The sequence below is a fragment of the Nipponia nippon genome, unplaced genomic scaffold (genome assembly GCF_047370975.1).
Source record: "Nipponia nippon isolate SJK-2023a ecotype South Korea unplaced genomic scaffold, ASM4737097v1 scaffold_9, whole genome shotgun sequence".
Classification (NCBI taxonomy): domain Eukaryota; kingdom Metazoa; phylum Chordata; class Aves; order Pelecaniformes; family Threskiornithidae; genus Nipponia; species Nipponia nippon.
Window position 1 is genome coordinate 11,838,555 of NW_028262413.1, and position 19,754 is coordinate 11,858,308.

At 40.0% G+C, this 19,754-nt stretch overlaps 1 long non-coding RNA gene across 1 annotated transcript in view; it reads left to right on the plus strand.

Moving 5' to 3' along the window:
• The window catches only part of LOC148050098 (uncharacterized), a 209,978-nt gene that overhangs the window by 100,815 nt on the left and 89,409 nt on the right, over positions 1–19,754 (plus strand). The gene's annotated exons all lie outside the window — the stretch shown is intronic.

A 19,754-nucleotide genomic window follows, 5' to 3' on the forward strand; every position in this document is an offset into this window, starting at 1 on the left:
GCTAATGCAAGGAAATCTCTTGACGGACGGCAGAGGGGATAACAAATTGAGGCAACATGTAGGTACACCACTGGATTAAGAATATATAAACTAAAGAATTGTTTGCTGAAACTATTAATGAAACTATAGTGGGGAGATAGTAGTAAAAACTCATGTGCCTTTTGAGGTCTGTTTATGAAAAACAAGCATGGGAGAACCAATTGAAAAACATAACGTTAAATGAGTAGTAGGTAGACTGTCTGTTCTTTCCCATATCTACTGATGCTTGCAGGTAGACTTTGTTAAAATAATTGTAGGTAACACAATAGCGCTGAGTTTTTCCAAATATAATACCTCCGGGAAGTTCTCAACTGCTGCTTATTCTCTTTACAGGAACTGTTTTCTCCTAGCAGCTTACTTAGTGCTGGAGAGAAGACAGCAAGTCTTTCTTCACCCTGTTCTCCTCCTCAGTTGTCTTGTTTGTTTGTTTTAAAGTTTTTTTCCTCTCTCTTTTTTTCTTTTTTTCTTTTTTCTTCTAGTTCTTTGCCCTTTTATAGGAAGGGTTCTTTCTTGGTCAGGTTGTCACAACTGGAAATGAAATAATGGAAATACCCTGCATCTGTGGTGTATCTTATATTGCTGGGGAACAGAAACTGTTTCGGTGTCTGTGGTACTCACCACTTGCTCTTCTTGATATCTTCTATCCACACCTGATTTACAATGCAGTTAATGCCTCTCTCCAGCCTGCTGAGGCACTACTAAATTACATGCAAAAACACACACGTACAGTTTGAGTCACAAGGGAGTATATTATAAGAAAACAGCGTGTTGATTCTTTTCTTTGGTGCTGTAAACAGAGAGGAGTAAAAATATAGCTAGGTGTATTGAAGTCACACACACAGTTCTCCAGGGAGAATGGAAAGGGGATGCAGAAACAAGTCTGGGCAAACCCTTTTAAGAATGACCAAAAAAACATGTTCTAAGAAATTCAGAACTTAACAGTTCTTCATCTCTAAGACTTTTAACTTGCTTTTGCAAGTGTCATTTTATCTTGAATCATCATAGGTTACTGGGAAAGTATTGTAGTGTAGGAGTTAAGGGATGTGCAGTCTGTGTTAAAGTTGTATTTATGATTATGTCCTGAACTAATATCTTAAGGTTTTTATGAGACAAAATGGCATTTATGAATAATTCATTCATGACATGGGAAGTTGGACTATAGCAATTTCTTCCCGAGAGTTATTTGGAAGAGCTATTGATAATATGAAAATTAATATTAAGAAAAGGACATCAGTAGAGATAGGTTGGAGACAGAGGGAAGTCTGCATATAACCTCTTGGGAGTATCTTGGGATTTATAGTTTTTTCTTACTTTCATTAATTTGAATATTGGCAAGAATATGAAATATACTTTACATTCCTCCAAAAAACACACCCCTTAAATACATTCTGAAACTTGAATGCAGTACTGTATCCCAGGTGGGCCAGCTTTACAACAGGTTGCCTGTAGCAGATTCACAAAAGGACTGAGTTGCTAGAAGTGGGAATTACTTGGAGTATCTTTGTCTAAATTCAAAATTAGCACTTTGAATGAGTTGGTAATGAAATATAGCTCCCCAAACACATCAATTCAATGGCAGTAGCAGTCAAAAAAGCAAATCAAGTGCTAGAAATTATTAGGACAGAATTAACAACAACAGAGATTTTACTCAGTGGCATGATAATGGTTTGGTGTTTTTTCTATATCTTGAATGCTGTGTGAAGTGCTGGTCCTTTCTTCTGAAAAAGAATACAGAATTCAAAAGGTTCAGGGAAGGACAATGAAGTTCATCATAGGTACAAAATGGCTTCTGTATGAGGAACAAGTAGGACATGCACAAATATTACTTTTTTGGACAGAGTGGGTGGTAGTCAAATATTCACTCTTTATTCTAGTGAAAGAATAGAGGCTTTGAAACAACAGTACTGAGATCCAGGATCAAAATAAATGAAGGGAGGCAGCTCTTCAGTCAATAGTTAGTTAAAGCTGGTGACCTCCTTGTTGTGGGTGCTGTGCTAAGAGTTAACACGTTTTTGGTCGAGGACTGGACAACTGTATGGAAGATAAATCCATTGAGTGTTCCTGAATATACAGAAACCGCACACTGACTATCCTGTGAGCCAAGCTGTTGGCTGGGGGAATATTAGGAGAAGTATTACATAAACTTATCATAGCTGTCCTTTTTCCTAGGAATTTGCTCATAACCACAATAAAAGTACTGTTAAGTGGACTTTTGCGCTGACTGCTATGTGTTTATATCAATATTGTTAATGAAATCAGAAGACTAGTTAGCAGCAGAGCCCTGAAAGCATTCGTTTATTCCCCTCTCCATTCTAATGAGCCTGTGCCAAGTTGTACTTTTACTGTTTGGTCTTCCTGAGCAACTGCCACGGGCATTTTTTATTGATCGGTATTTTCCCTCTGTTTTTATGGTCACATTCCCAAGTGCTGTATAAAAAATTACCCATCAGAGAGGGACTGTTGTTAGATGAAGGGGGGCTGTGAGCTGTGACTCTCGGAGTCCACTCTCTGCATAGCCGCGTCTCGGTGCAGGGACGCGTCTCTGACACACAGTTTGCTCATCTGGAAGAGAAGCCGGTGGGGTTGCCTGGGTGCGATGGAGGGCAGAGAGCTTTTTGATCTAGGACCTTTTCTGCTACGTTAGGCAATGCCAGAGATCAATGGCTTTGGTGGCTCCATGTTACGCGTTGCACCTCAGCAGAAGTTGCAAGGCTAACTTTGAGATGCTTTTACTCTGTTTTAATTTAGTTCCACTTTCCCTCTGTGTCACTGCACAAGCAACTGGGTGTTAGTGGACACTGAGACACTGTTTGTCTCCTTTTCTTCATAACGTGTTGCCAAAGCAAGCTGGAGAGTGAATGAGAGCCAGATTCCATGCTAAAGCCTTGATTCAGTGTCTATTTAAATTCACTTTGCTCAAACGTACTTTTTCAAGTCAGAGTTTACTGTTCTTCCTGGAGTCATGCTGATTCATGAGTGGGTTGCAATTCCAGCTCTGGTCTTCTGCATTACTCCAGGTGACCAGAAAGGGAGTCCAGGAAGATTCTTCTATGTGGACAATAAGGAAAACGGGCACTGGAAAACTTTCTGAAAGCTCTCTGGAAGTACTGGCATGGGCAGATGAAGGGGATGAACGTGCAGCCTGTGCTTAAGCTAACCTGGCATCCGGAGAGCTGCCTGTGGCTGTACTGCTGCCCAGCAGGGCAGTTCAGTGAGTCAGCAACAGGTGTAGTAGTCTGGCCCAGTATAGCTGCCCGAACTGGGGAAAGGGCTTACCCAGACCCTGGTGCAGCTCAGGACTGGGAAAAAATAAAATTTAGTCTTTTTCCCCCCCCCCCCCCCTCCCCTAAATGCAATTTTACATGCTCTTTAGAAAGCCTGCTGCTGGCTGTCATGAGCTTGCTTTGCCTATGCTCTGCCCTGTCTGGATGCAAATCAGCTTCAAACTGAGAGCCCGCAGCTCCGTTAGTGGCATGTCAAGCTGGCCGGGGGAAGCGCTGCTGGGAAGCCCCGTGTTTCCCTGTACGTCTCTGCAGGTCCGGCACAGCTCGGCGCAGGAGCGGAGAAAGCCTCTGTCACCAGACAGCCCTTTACATACGCAGAGTATAGGCTGTCACCCTGTATTTATCCAAGTCATAGGTCTAGAGGTTGTCTCCCAGTGCAGTCACGTGTGCTTCAGCATCCAATTTAGCTGATGCCAAACACGTTACAAATCCTGCCTTAGTATTTTCCTTATAGTTGACATTGTTTCCTTTATTATGTGGCCACTCATGAGGGAGCTATTTCATAGCGATTTTGAATGTCTTGCTCATAAAAACTGCAACTTTTCCTATATTCAGGAAATAGTGTGTTTTATTCCTCTTGTGCTGTTACGTTTTTCCTAAACGAAGCACTTTGCTTCAAAAGGGTGTCCTTGTAAATCTTTGTCCTTTTAAATTCAAAGGTCAATGATACTTTCTATATGCAAATTCAGTTGTTAAATGTGTTGCACATTACTACTCCTGGCAGATGGGAAAAACTGCAAATTTATCATGGTGATGGCTTCAGGAACAAAGTAAGTAATTATAGACACAGTATGACAACTAATGACAGTCTCTTTTATTCTCTAGTGTTTTCAGTAGCCTTTCATATGAAAGAAGAGAAATAGAAGGTTACCTTAGCTGTGTGTCTAAATCTAAGCCAATATTACCAGAAACTGTAGTATATAGCCTTTATTATTACCCATTAGAATGCAATTTAACTTCTGGCCCCTTAATAAAGTTCTTCCTGGAGATGCATTAATAAATACAAGTTTGTTTTGTGTTAAACTTTGCTTTTCTTACTTGTGCACCATAAGGAATTATAGGCAGTTGGAGGGAGAATATTCTGCTGAGATAATTTTTTCTAGTCCCATTTCATATGCTGGATAATCCATGTTAATACTCGAAATAAGGTATTTCATAAAATAGCTGGTTTGTTTTTATGGTGATGATAGTGGCTATGAGTTCTAAGTGGTCACAGCTCCACTGTGCCAGGTGTCGCATTAAGTGCAGCAGACCACAACTCAAATATGTAGGTTATTAAAGAGGAAAAGAGATGGAGGTTTGCAATCCTCTTGGTGCAGGTGGAGACTTTTGTTAGAGCTGCTTACCATTTTTGGAGGGAACAGAAAGTGACAGCAGAGCCAAACTGCTCCATGAGAACGTGTGGTTTCTGCTTGGCCTGGCTGGCCAGCATCACCCAGCCTTCCTGCTGCCGGGCTGAACTGGTTGCTTCACTTACAGCCATCAACAGCAGATGCCTGGGGGCGGATCATGTTCCCATCTCTGCACCCTCTCAGTTTAGATTTGAGCTTCAGCTATCCTTATAAACTCAACCATATTTTCTTACCAGCTTGCAGTCAGTTACTATATATTGATCCTTAGTGAATGTAGTGATCTGCACTCCAAATGACTAAATATGCCATAAATCTGCAAGGGAATGAGTACTTCGAGTGAAAGAATTCATTTTTATGTAATAAAAAAATGTCTTTAAAAAATCATGTTCTAACTACAAGTGATTGAAACATAGTTTGAAGTTATTTTACCACTGGCAGAACTGTATAAACTACTGTGCAGTGATGTATACAGAACTATGGGGATTGCACAAAATTTCACACGTCAAAAGTCCCATGGATAACGTTCATAAACAGCCAAAGGGAAATACACAATTGGGATAACACATTGTGTACCTCAGACGTCCCTTTTCTAATGTTTTAGGAAAATCAGACTAAGTCCATTGGCACTAATGTTATTGGAGAAGACACCAGGTCATGCTTTCCTGGATGTAGCTGAGCAACCCATTTTTGGACACAGGCAGAGAAGTTAAATACAAGATAGATGTGCATGGGCAAGCCATAAACTGGCCAGCTCACTTTCTAACAGTAACTCAGTGGAGGCAGCAAATTAGCAGAACATGGCTGAGGAGCTTGCCAGTGCTGAGCAGAGGAGCAGATACCTCCTTGGTGTTAGAGGCAGCCTAAAGTCAAGCTTATACTTGGCCTGTTTGAGCTCCTGCGCCTGGAGTCTGTGCAGATCATTGGTTTCACAACACCCGAATCCTCCTGACAAGATATAAAACTGGAGCTGTTCTGGTAGTGCTTATCTGCCCACCTTACTCACTTCAGGGATACTACCCATTTTATACCAGCTAAGAATTTAACCGGGCCTGGACAAAACAGGATTTTTCTGCCATAAAAGTCTGCAGGTGCTGTCTTACCTCACGATGACTAGTGCAATCTTCACAGGAAAATAACGATGCGCAGTTGCCTGTCCTGCCTCTCCTTGCACAACGAATTCAGGCGGGCAGGTATTTTGCCTCCTCCCCTAGAAGGGGGTGCTGGTGACAGAAGATTGACCCTGCTCCATTTATATTATAGCTGGCAAGCAAAATGCCTTGTCCCTCCCCAGACAGAGGGAAGGATCTTCAGGGGGATAAACTGACTGATATTTAATGGCTGCAAGTTGCCAGGACTATACTCCAGTAGGCCAGGGCCTCCTTTGATACTGATCCAGCACTGATTTATTACTGAGGTGAGGTATGTGGTCTATGTATCTTGTGCCTGCCATGAGGCTTTTCTTAAATGCCTGAAAACAAAATACTGCCCTCATCCTGTGGTGCTAACTCGGGTGCTCCTCCTCCTCCTCCTCACCTCCAGCAGCAGAAGAAAGACTGTCTCTTTTGGCATGCTGAAACAAAAGTCAAGTCCTGAACTCAAACAGATGCGCTTTAGAGGTTTGACTGACTCCCTGTATCTGCCATTGCATACCCATATGTAAAAATGATACTGGCCATTATTCTAAAACTCATTGAACATTGCTGTAGATAAGCAGAAACATTTAGGTAAACAAACAATGTGTTTGTAAGTAACATATAAGCAATAATTTAATAACCTTTATACACCTTTGTTGAGAAGAAAATGAAATAAGAAAGATTAGGCTGTTTCTGGGCAAGTCCCTGTGACATGGTCTGCATAGCACTGGTCTTCAATTGTGATTTACTGAAAAATACCAGAGTTCAGTGGCCCTCAAAGTCGTGCTGTCACCTACAAGGGGAGACACTCGTGATCTCCAGAAGATGTAGGCACGCTGCCATGAAGACCTGACTCTAGTACTTCTTGGGAGGTGGCATAACCTCAGCAGCGCGAGGAATTGAATGCCTCATTCCCAGGAATGTGACTTGTCTGAGGTGTAATCACTCCAGGCATACGCTGTTAATAATGTTCTCCAGCACAGTGAGCTCTCTGAAAATACCTCATCTGAAGAGTAGCTTTATATTGCCATTCTAGATGCTCTCTAATTTTTTCTAGTATTCATCTTGCACTAATCTTTTCCACTCAGATGTGTGGGAAATGACTGCAATCTTTCTTTCACAGTTTTTCTTCAGTTAATCATTTGTCTTGAGCAACCGGTGCTGCAATATTATGAGACTTAGGATAAAATCCCAAATGCTAATTTACAAATGGTAAGCTTCCCATCAAATTTGAATTTGATCATTGGAGAGATTCAATGAATGCCTTTTATCCAAAGGCATGTGTTGTCATCTTTTTTTTTTTTTAAAACTGTATGATCTGGGTGCTCAAGAACAAAAAATAATAATCCCACCCTTTCAAATAATGTGACAATAGGTGGAAGCTATTAACTGTTGGCAGGCTGTTTTGGAGCTGCTTATTCCCTGATTATCCTCAACGTTTTCAGAATTTCTCGTGAGGAGGGTTTGGTGCTAATTGGAGCACGGGTGTGATCTTGCATAAAATGTGTTGCAATACACAGTCAACACTCACTGAATAAGCTCACTCTGACTTACAGATTCTGGTTGGCAATGCATTTAACAGCCGGGTTTACAGAGCAGTAAATACAAGAACATGTAAATAATTTTCCAGGACCTGGAATGGCATTAAAATTTCTGAGGCATGTAGAAAATCCCAGAGAGCTCTTAAAATGAAACTATTTCCCATAGTAATATGTGGTTAAAAATGTGAAATTCACACCTTCAGAATATGATAATGCAGGCCTGGAAGAACTTGTATGTAGAAAAACTTAGCAAAGTGTCCTCTTCAGTACAGGAATGTAATGGTGACTGCAGCAGATTCTTACTTAAAGTCAGTTGACTTCAGTGTTTGGTGAGTGTTTTTCTGGGCTCTGCATACAATCCCCAGCAAATACATTCAGAAATATACTTAAATAATACAATTAATTATAACAAATATAATAAGTTTACAATTAATAGTATAAATTATGCATAAATATGCATTCATAAGTACGTGACAAGCATAGATTTACAATATAAGTAATTAAAACTTATGAATAGGTATTTCTCTTATTTTTTGAATATTCAAAAAAAACCCCGATACTCTAATGAAGTCATGGTTATTCCATTAGCTTCATTAGATTGTGGTGATTTTATCTAGTTCAAAAGGCCATAGAGTCAAGACCAAAATATTTCTACGGTGATATCAGGTGTTATGATCTATTATCTTTTTGCTCCCTTGTTTTGGCTTGGGAGGTTTCTGTCTTTTCAGTGACATTTCAGGGCCCATTTTAGTCGATGTGTAAATGTAGAACTCCCAATGATTGATGCATCTTTGTTACAAAATGTCGTGGCTTCACTGGGAGTTTTAGTTGAGTATAGATTACAGGATCAGGCTATCTAAAGCCAAACAGTGTTTTCAGAAATATTTACTAAACAGCAGAGAACTTTGGAGGGTAGCCAAGCCTGGCGTGTGGATGTTAGCATTGCCCCTTGGCTAAATAAAAGCCGCTCCTTCATTTCTGTGTCACCTCCTTTCCCCTGTGTCATGTAATGGATAATACCGCGTATGGTCAGAATGCCCTATAAACATAACAAGTCTTTGCTGTTTTGAGGGGTTAAAGGTTGAAGAGCTATTAACAGGTGCTAGCTTTCTCTTTGAAATTTCTTTGGTAAGTGAAATAATGATGGAAGGAAGTGTCAAATTTTCCAAAGTAAAATTCTGATGCTGCACAGCAACCGTGGCTTTGATTTTAATCACAAAAACTCAAGTGAAAGCAGAGCTTTGAAGTTTGGGAAAACATCAAAATTTGCTCTCCTGATTCTTCACAAGCATGACTTTGTCTGTACGTCCAGACTTAAAAGCTGTTATTGACACACACAAATCTCCTTTAAAGTGGGTGATCGTAACTGTAACTATGCTCTTATGCTAAGCAGATTGGAATATAGCTCTTAAAACATGACCATACATGAAAGACAGTTTCCCCCCCAAAAAACCATTTTGAACAAAGTGAATGCTGTTCCGTCTCATAAAGACGGATGATTGACATTATATAGTGCATGAAATTTTTCTTTTCAGAATCATGACATTTTATAATAAAAGTAGAGATAATGCTGGGAGCTAGTAATTACGCTACATACTCCCCCAACAAAAAAGATCCATCAGGGAAAGAAATGAAACAATATGTTTTTACAAAGAATGCAATTAAGTAAAGCTAGATTAGAGAAACCACTAAGGATATGCGACATGCCTTATTATCTCAAATGTGTAAATTTAATTTTCTTTTTTCCTACTAATTCTTATTTCCCCAGCATTTTTCTCACTCCATGGAGATCAACTTGCAACAGCTTCATTTTCCTATTGATCTATTTAATATTTTTCCATTGTGCATAATAAAACACTAAACAGAATTTGCTATCAATGTGTGAACAGCTTTTCTTTCTCAGAAAAGAAAGAGATAATATTGTTGCAAAAATCTTCTCCCTGGGGTAGATGATGACATTAACATTTCTGTTAGGGGAGGAGTGGCTCAAAATTAAATCTTGAAATTACCAGTATTTATCAGAGCCACTCACAGAAGTAGAGGGGAGAGGTGAAATGGCTGAGTAAATATCATCATCTCTGCATCTCTAAAGGCAGTGCTAAAAAGGCATTAAAATAAGGATGGAAAGACTCCCCTTAGGAATATTTATCAGAGGTGCTTCATCTTGGTGGCAAATCTAAGACAAGACATGCATGGCAATATCTGTTAATGTGAAGAGTTTCTTAATAACAGGTTAGGTTTTCTAAAAGTGATATTTTATAACCAGGACAAAGAATACCCGTTTTTATAAATGAACGGATGTATTGTAAATTAGTTCTGCACAACTGGGCAAGGAACGGAGCAGTACTGTCTTCTAAATAAACCACTTTTAGGTTAGAATTCTGTTAATGCCTTTTCCTTGGTAAAAAGAAATTATATCCAAAGTGTTTCTGGAAAAGCATACAAATCGGGTTTGTGTAAGTGGGAATGTGTAAGAAATTATGCTCTAAACAGTACTGCTCACAGCAAGTTCAGGTTGTAGGAAGGTTTACAGATTCTGCCTCAATTGTATTCAAAGACCTATGTGTGTGTGTGTTACCATTTTCGGTATGGTCAGAAACAGAAATCTTTATTTACAGTAGTTGTATTCCATAAAAGTGAGATTTAAAGGAAGAAAGATTTTTCTTCCTACCTACTTGATGAATTGGTAGAATATAGTCATAGCTCTGACTATAATGTCTGGAAGCAGTTTGAGCTCTGGAGTGAGCCCTTTCGCTCCTGCGTGACAGATATGTTTATGGACTTTGAGCAAGGAATAAATTTTACATTTGACTACAGTATTTTTTCATTGTATTTGTTCATTATGCAAGATTGTTAGCAAGGAGGAAAATTGTATTGTTGGAATTCATCTTGCTTAGCTTTAGCTGTCCAAAATGTAGGCACCTGGGCAAAGCCAGCCGTCCATAGTTCCTCTGTGAGTAATGGAGAAAGAGGAATCTCTGAAGGGGGAGATTCCCTACGTGCCTTTGCTATCTGTCTTCAAGATGTGATGAATCACTATGGGAGAAAACAGCTGAGGACGTATATGAACTGGAGAGGAATCTAACCACTACTTTGTACTATATACCACACTTTTTAGATGACTGAATGTAAATGAGGTGCCTCCTGTCTCATGTGACTTAGAGCTCTTACAAACATGGAACAGACCTTGACTGTGAATATTTGTAATTTGAAAATTATTGATGGATCAAAATTCATTTGTTGCTGAAACAGGTGAAATATTTTGAATGATGAATCCCACTGAGAACGTGGCAACCTGTGCATGGTGAATTCATGAACAGGAAAAGGGAAAAATGGTTCAATAAATTACTGGTTGGGAGTTCTTCCCTGATTGGTATTTGATATTGTTGTCCTCGACGAAGGTCCTGTCCAAAAGAGCCGATGATGAGAGGTAATGACTTTCTGCCATTACTGTACTTACGTCATGAAAATGTCTGATGTAACAGATGAGTCTTGTACTTAAGTTTATTGCCATTGAGTAGATAATAGCAGCACAAACGATAATGATTTTATTCATGATGTGTGCATCAATTGTACAAGGTACATTTCCCTGTTCTTCAATTTATCTAGGAATAGTTTTGGTACAGGGACTTCAGCTAATTATGAATGCTGTACATTCAGGCATGTTAGCCATGAATCTTGGCATTGAAAGGATAAGAGAAGACTTTATAAATGAGACTCACTTAGGCAGCATGTCATCAAATGACCTGATAAGTAGGGACTCATCTGGATAATGATTAGGTTTTATGTACTATTACAAGGACTGATTTACTAGAAAGGCAATGAGCAAAAAACCATATCTACAGAAGATTTTATCTGGCTGAGCAAATTACCTGACAAGATATGCAGATCCAAACCAGACTTTTAATTTTCTGAAAGGGCAAGATTTTGACTCCTTATCCAGTATAATGTATATTTTATGTTATAGAATCATAGAATGCTTTGGGATGGAAGGGACCTTTAAAGGTCATCTGCTCCAACCCCCCTGCAATTTGCAGGGACATCTTCAACCAGGTCAGGTTGCTCAGAGCCCCATCCAGCCTGGCCTTGAATGTTTCCAAGGATGAGGCATCTACCACCTCTCTGGGCAACCCATTCCAGTGTTTCACCACCCTCGTTGTGAAAAATTTTTTCCTTGTGTTTAGTCTAAATCTACTCTCCTTTAGTTTAAAACCATTACCCCTTGTCCTGTCACAGCAGGCCTTGCTAAGAAGACTATCCCCATCTTTCTTATAAGCCCTCTTTAAGTACTGAAAGGCTCCAATAAGGTCTCCCCGCAGCCTTCTCTTCTCCAGGCTGAACAAACCCCAACTCTCTCAGCCTTTCCTCATAGCAGAGGTGTTCCCTCCCTCTGATCACTTTTGTAGCCCTCCTCTGGACCCTCTCCAACAGGTCCATGTCCTTCCTGTGCTGAGGACCCCAGAGCTGGACGCAGTACTCCAGGTGGGGTCTCCCCAGGGCCGAGTAGAGGGGCAGAACCACCTCCCTCGACCTGCTGGCCACGCTTCTTTTGACGCAGCCCAGGATACGGTTGGCTTTCTGGGCTGCGAGAGCACATTGCTGGCTCATGTCCAGCTTTTCATCTATCAGCACCCCTAAGTCCTTCTCCTCAGGGCTGCCCTCAATCCTTTCATCCCCCAGCCTGTACCAGTACTGGGGATTGCCCTGACCCAGGTGCAGGACCTTGCACTTGTCCATGTTGAACCTCATGAGGTTATGAATTGCTCCACTTATTTTGATCGAGTTATTTAAAGAGGAAAATAATATTAGTTTCCACAAAAGTATCTGACCGCCTTCAGTGGCAAACTTCAGTGTCCAACTAAAGGGACTTCTTATGCATTGTGATATGCTCGGTAGTCACATTTCTGGCAATGGTCTTGCAATAACTTCAGTGAAATTTTTTTAATGTAATCTTACGCTTACAGAAGTCAAAGGCAAAATTTTCACTGACTGCAGTTCTTTATGATGTGGGCCTTAATTTATAACCTCAGGAAACCTCCCATTTAGGTAAACAGTATTATCATAATGCATATATTTTGGAGGTAAAAGTTTATTTGGGTGTAGGTGACCCACTAATTCATTACCGATCAGCTTTCACTTTCTTCAACTTTGTAACAGAGTTAGCATAAATTTACCTGTTTTCATTTGGTTGTGTTTTTTTTTTTTTTAGTTTCAGAGTCAGAAAAAAATGGCATTGTTTCCTTTAACTTGACTTTGGCAAATTTTTATTAACTTTTTTCTTTCATGTTTGTCCTTCATCATCCAAAAATATGCTAGTGTAAAGAAGAGCTGAGCGAGAATTAAATAGTCTCTGCACTTGGAATTTGCAAAGGTAAAAGAAAACACCCACTTATTTTGATGCAAACAAAATTGCAGTAACATGGCGCATCTTTCAGATTACATTCTGTATTTCTTTAATAGGAGCTAATGGTCTGTTAAGAAGGCTATGTTTTAGTCTTTCTGTCTTCAGGAATCCTGCGGATTCAAAACTGCTAACTTCTATCTGAACTAACTCTTGTAAGAAATTTGGCTGATATTATTATAACAGTGTGTGGAGTGTGTGTAATTCGAAGTTTATTTTTCACTTACATTATGGACTGATGTAATATAACATGAATGTATAAACATCCATGAGCAAATGCTGGTTCCATATTAAAATGACAGCATATGCAATGTTCTAATACTGAGAAGGTTTACACATCAAATTGGCCTCATTCTTTTGCACGCTGCTTAATGAGACTGTCTTTGGAAATCAGGGATATGAATGTGAATCCCATGCAAAAAATATATATATAGAAAACCTCACAGATATTCAACTGGTTGCTGCATGGCTTCACTCTGTTCCAAAAAGAAGGGGTATTTTCTTGAACCAGTTCCCAGAAGTCCACAGTTTCTTTTTATATTACTTTATTTTGGAAGATATGCATACATGAGTTCTGCAGTTTGTCAGATTTATGATTGTGCTTGGCAGAATGATACAAGGAATTATTTCAGTAGCATGTAGGTTGTAATGAAACATATTCCTGCAAGCTTCCTGGGCAATCTCTTTAAAACGAAAGCCAGATCTGAGGTGGAGCATGTGTCTTTGAATGCATTCATGTAAATAGGTAATTTAGAAATTAAATCTTATTACTGAATTATTCATATAGGATATGGGGGACTTTCATTTCTGCTGCTGACCACTCCATCTTTTTCTCCCTTCTTTCATTTCCCTCTGTTTCTCCCTAAATTTGCCCTGTGCTAGCATGACTGTTTATGAGAAGGGTGATTGCCTTCCCATTTCTCACATCATGTTGTTACCTCTATAATTTGAGTTTATCAAACCATCTGAGCTGTATGACACATCTTATGGTACTGAGCAACCACCCCTGGAGGGAGAGGGCTTTCCCATCACTCATGGATTTTTAAACAGTTTTATAAGATTTTCCGAGTTAATAAGGCCATAGTGCTAACATCTAAGAAAACTCCCTATTGTGTGTGCTGTTTCCCTCAGCTACCATGTTGACTTCAATACTACAAGCAGGACAGAAACACTGAGAAATGAAAAAAGAATCATTGCAGGATTGTGCTGCCTGGGCAATGGTGGTAGGGTAAAGGTTCAAACTCGCTGGGGCTGGAGGAAAAGGTGAGGCAAATGTTGAAGCTTGAAAATCAGTGGTGGGCTTTTTTTGTGGTGCTTTGGCTTTTATGGGGTTTTTTTGTTTGTTTTTTTCGTTTAAAAATGTGATTTGATCCAAACTCTTGTGGTAGTGAGGACTGTTTCTGTTAACTTGAGTAAGATTTGGGTCACATTAAAAAAAACCTAATTCAATAAATGCCAATTGAAATAATTGGTAATGAAGTTTTTCAAAGGCTCTAGAATATGAGCTCAGTCCCTGAATTGCTCTTCCTATTGGATTTGATATTGCCTTCACCATCTCATTTGCTTCAGTTCAACTCTTTTTACTGTGTAGAGTTCTGGAAGAGCTGCCTAGTGTTATGACAGCGTTTTTTGTTGGTGATTTGTGTTTTTTTTTTTTTCTTTCTTCCCCCTTGCGAAAAGCTGAAACAAGCATGATTAATTTGAAAGGATGAAATTTGTTTCAACTTAGCAGATGTATTTGAGACCACTTGTAAAACTACTTAGAGGCCTTGAATGTAAATGGGTGTTGCAAAGATTCTTTGTATTTAAAATATAAGCCTAGACAGATATTAATAATGAAAAAGGCCAATAAATGACCTTTTCTTCACTTTTATAAAGTAAATGCAGTATTGAATTTTTCATCTGTTGTTTTCTTTTGAAATGTGAAAGATCACACAAATGAAAGCAGGTGAATTAGATTATATTCTCTACAGACACAACCTTGGTGCTGTAGCAGCGTTTGGATACACGAGAATTATTTTTTCATTTATTCTGTATATTTTCTTGATCTCCACAGTATTACTGCTTCACATTTTCATGAGCAATATTTGAATGTGATCTAATTTTATTCATTTTTACAAACGTAATAACATTTTTTTGTTTTCTCTAAGCTTTCTGTGCTGTTGTGCATATACTCTGAAGGAGTTAATTTGTCATATGGTCAATGGGGCACGATTCTGCAACCATCCTGATATAAATCAGGAGTAACCCTGAGCAACCCTGGAAGAGAAGTAAGTTTGTGGCTAGCAAAAAATGGCTTCTATTATGCTATTGCCTTATAATTAAAAACCATAAATCTGTGCATTAAGAGTGGTTGCCCGGTTAAATTTCAGCACCAATGATGTGTGGGGCGGGATCCTGAGCAGGATTGAGGGCAAGTGAGCAAGCAGAAGGAAAGGGACAAGGATTTGGCTGGTGCAAATCATAGAATGGTTTGGGTTGGAAGGGACTTTTAAAGGTCATCTAGTCCAAGCCCCCTGCCATGAGCAGGGATATCTTCAACTAGATCAGGTTGCTCAGAGCCTTGTCCGACCTGACTTTGAATGTGTCCAGGGATGGGGCATCTACCACCTCTCTGGGCAACCTGTGCCAGTGGTTCACCACCCTCATTGTAAAATATTTCTTCCTTATATCTAGTCTGAACCTACCTTCTTTTAGAAATCCACTGAGCTCCTTTTGGTCAGACCAGTTTTACACTTCCCTGATTTGTTGGCCTTAGAGATTTACTTCTGAAACTTGTATTATTAGTAACACTACTTGCAGACTGCTAAGTGATAAGGTTTTACAGTCTCAGGGACTGCACCCGCCTTAACTAATTCACCTCCACCGAGGGGAGGGAACAAACGTAAAGGAAGAGCAGCAAAACCCATGGTGCTTTGGCTAAAGAAATGATTTATAGTCTCGTGGAATAAGTTAAGAGTAAGAAGCGGAGGTTGGAGGGAACTAACCATTGCCCAGTGATGGGGTTTATGGCCCCACACCATCTGGAGTGCTGTGGGATGGGGAGCAGAGCTCTGAGCCCTGTCTGCCGCATGCCTGTGCCTCGGCTTTACTGCAGCCTTCAGCCTGTTTTGTGTTGTGTGGGGGATATATGGCATGGCCTGAGGAGCTGATGGGATTTGTATCTATCACGGTGAGAAAGCGGAGCGTTTTAAGTAGTTGTTTCCCGCGGAGGTGGGCTGAGTTGGCCAAAGTCAAAATTGGCTCTCTGCCTGGTGCAGTGCAGGGGACTGAGTTGTCTTAAAAACACCCCAACCCCCCAAAATAATGCACATTGCTGGTGGGGCAGCCTTGGGATGCTGGGTTGTGGCCTGAGCCCAGTCAGCTGTGCTTTCCAGGATTGCAAGGCTCATGTGTGAGACGTTAATAGGCTCCTGTGTTTTCCCCAGTATAGGTCAGGGTATTTTGCCCTGCTCTAACTAATTATATAGGTGTTTGCTTAGCTTTTAGCTCTTTTCATTGCTTTGTTCATTTCTGAGATGTTAAAATGCTCATTAGCATTGCTTTCATTTTCTGACATGTCTGAGCTTGGTGATTCCTGTGGGCATCCCGCCAGCTCCACTGTCAGAGACAAAATCCTCTGGGGAAGGAGCGGGTGGGTGGGCGGGAAGCCACTTTCCAAGCTTGTCATGCTGTTTCTGCAACCCCCATCTCGTGGTTCATGGTTCCTCCAGGCTGTGTGTGCAGCATGTGGTTTGCTGACAAGTGCTGGTCAATAGGTGAGGAGCTTGGATGCCCTTGCTGAGAGGTGTTGAAGAGAAATGGACACCCAGTGAGTGACTGTGCATGAAAGCTAGCGCTTATCGAGGAGAAAAAAAACCTAGAGAAAGGACGCGCAGAGTCTGCCCACGCTACCAGTCTTGAAGGCTAAAGTCTTCTGAAGGGCAGGGTATTAACCACAAGTTTAAAGCATGCACCCCGTGGTGCACTGAAAGGCTGTATCAGGAGCTGATGCTAATCTCACTGCCCCTCCTGCAAACCAAAAATACAAATCCCTGCGATTTTTATTTGTTGTCTTTTTTTTTTTTTTTTTATTTTAAAGCTTCAGATCCTGAACTGTGACAGCATCGTGGTTCATGTTTAGAAATAAAATACAATGCACTGTAAGTCTTTGCTGGCAGCAGGAGCAAGAAGTCAGCCTCATGAGCTGCGCTTGGGCAGAGCATCGTGTAAATACAAGGGAATCAGCATCGCTGCAGAAGCATGAAACAGCATGAGGGGCCAATTTCTTCTTTTAATTTAAATCTTGAGTCACTTAATGGTCTCCTAGCTGGGGGAATGGAATGAGGTAGAGAAATTTAACATGACAAATGTCAGAGAAGCAACACAGCCTTCAGGTCTCATGGTCGTCTTAGCATCTTGTAGGACCTGGGCTTGGCTTTCAGACAGGTGTGAGTGATGTATGCTGTAATCAAAGAAAAAACCACTTCCAAGTGTTTCCCCTAGTGATGGCTAGGAAAAGCTTTATCAAGGTATACAACGTAAATAATAAAATGAGAAGTGCTTATTGGAGTTGAACATGCGTGTACCTGAATCCAAACCCAAGTGAAGCTAATGAAATGACTCCCTAAGCTTTTGTTTTTTCTTTTTTTCCACACCCAACATTACATAGTAATTTCCCAAGTTTTAATGAATGACTTCAGTATCTTTGTTTACACCAGCTGATTAGATTCCCTGCTGTAAGCTCTGCTGTCAGTGGTAGGTCTGTGGAAACCAGTATTTGCAAATTTATTACCTCTCTCTTTATTTGTAGGTAAAATATTCTCCGGTGATTCATCCCATCACTAGAGAATGCTTTTCCAAATAAATTGCATTTTGCTTCCTAAAATTTAATTCCTTATTTCATATTCCTATTGTTTGCTTAGTTTATGTCTTTTATCAATTGGCTTTCTGCAGGTTTCTTATGACCTTGAACTTTCATGTCCTCCGATATAACTCATGCATTTCCATCAACGTGAGAGAGTGTGCTTTGCATCTCTTGTGCTCTCTCTGCTGGTTGAAACCCAAGGAAGGGATGCCATCTTCTATCGTACAAACTACATTTGTCAGAAAATACTAACAGAAAGCCAAAACTTGAGCATTGCAGGTGGTGCTGATATATAAGCAGAATGGATATAACTTCTTTTTGTTTTAAACCCCAGCACCAGCAGAACATGAACTTGTTGAGATTCAGCTGATTCAGGTCATTTACAGTATCTGGGAGATGCTTGAAAACAAGAGGTTTACTTCAGCATTTTTAACAGTTCAGACAAAAGTGTTTTTATTTATATTAGTGTTGTATTTTGAGTTCTAGTCAAAGACCTTACATTCTAAGAAGCTTCAAAGTTAGAGCAAAAAAAGGAGTTCTTGTTTCAGAAAGTTTAAAGTTTTATAAGAAGACAAGGGAATGTACAGATTATAATGTACAACAGAAACCATAAAGTAACACTGGTCAGAATGATCTCTGCAATTTCACAGCTGTAAAGTGTTTTAAAGAAAGCTTTGTATGGACGCAGATGTTTTTTTGCTTAGAGATAATGGCTTTTGTTTCTTTGCAACTTAAAACAGACTCCTTTTCTTGGAAATGTGGTAGATAAAAAAAATCACATTAATTTTTTTGGGTATCTTAGGTTGAAAGAATCTCATTTATTATGGTTGCGCTTAAAATTTCTTTAGTTATTTTCAAGAGATAAAGTCTCTCTATCGTATTATGCTTTATCGAATATCTATTTTAGTGGTTACAAATGCTGCTCACCGTTCTGAATATCAGCAAATGATTTTTATGATACTTATCTCATCTTGGGATAACAGCACAAACCTGCTGTTGAAGTGTAACCGAAAGGTGGTGGAGGCTGCAGTTCTGCAGCAGGCGCGGCTGCATGCCTGCGTAGCACTCGGAATAACTCTGGAAGGCTTGCTATGCACTTGGATGAAGTTCTCCTCCCTCTGCCATTAGAAATAAAGTGCTAGAGTACCATATAGCATTTCTAACACCTTGTTTAAAAACAAAGCTCTCTATTCCCTGTTAGTTCTTACTGCTTTGAACTTTAAAAAAGACGTAAGCAGCTACATTCCTGTGATAAACGGCCTCGTACCTAGTTTTATGATGACTGAATTACTGGAGGAGAACAAAGCAGTGGGAGGATTCCAGCAGACCTTGTCCAAATTGCCCTTCAGTTTTGCTGTGGTATATAGCTACTTGGTGTGGGTGGTAATGGAAAACTCAGGAAACAATACCTGTGATTTCTTTTTTTTCCACACAGGACTTCTAATTAAAAATTAAGAGTAGAACTGCTGTCGTTATTTCAGAATATGGAACGTGTTTGTTGTTTTTTTTTTTCCCCATGAAGCCAAGACCGCCTTTTAATTGGAGGGATTGTATAATGATCTGTGAAAATCTTGAGGAATTCGTTGCGAATATATTGCCCAGGTCTCATGGAAAGCTCCATGCAGAGAAAACATGTTAAAGCTCCGTGCGTTTATTTGGCTTTCTGTGTTAGGATTAGTCCCATTAACTCTGGTGAGGTAAGTGGGGAAGCATATGGAGAATTGGCATCTCAGCTGGAATCAAATGAGTTTATGAATGTTCATAGTCTCAGCAATGAGACTTGACTTTCATTTTTACTGTGGCTTATTTATACTATCCCATCTGTAAAGAGAAGAGCAAAGCAAAAAAGGGAGCCTTCGACTGTGTGTACTATGGTACAGCTGCTGTGAGTTCTCAGTGCTCCCTGCGGCTGGACACTGGAATTGAGTTTGAGTTGTCTGTTGTGAATGTTTGAGGTGAGTCACAAACTTTCATGACTCTGACCAAAAAAAAAAAAAGGAACCTTTCCTAAGCATACAGTAGCCAATTCTGTCATTCTTTCCTCCATTCACTTAATGCCGCAAGATATAAGTGTACTCTGAACATCAGCATTAGCATACTCCTACATGCTCTTTCATCTCATACATAATCAATCTACTTAGGCACCAATAGCAGAAAT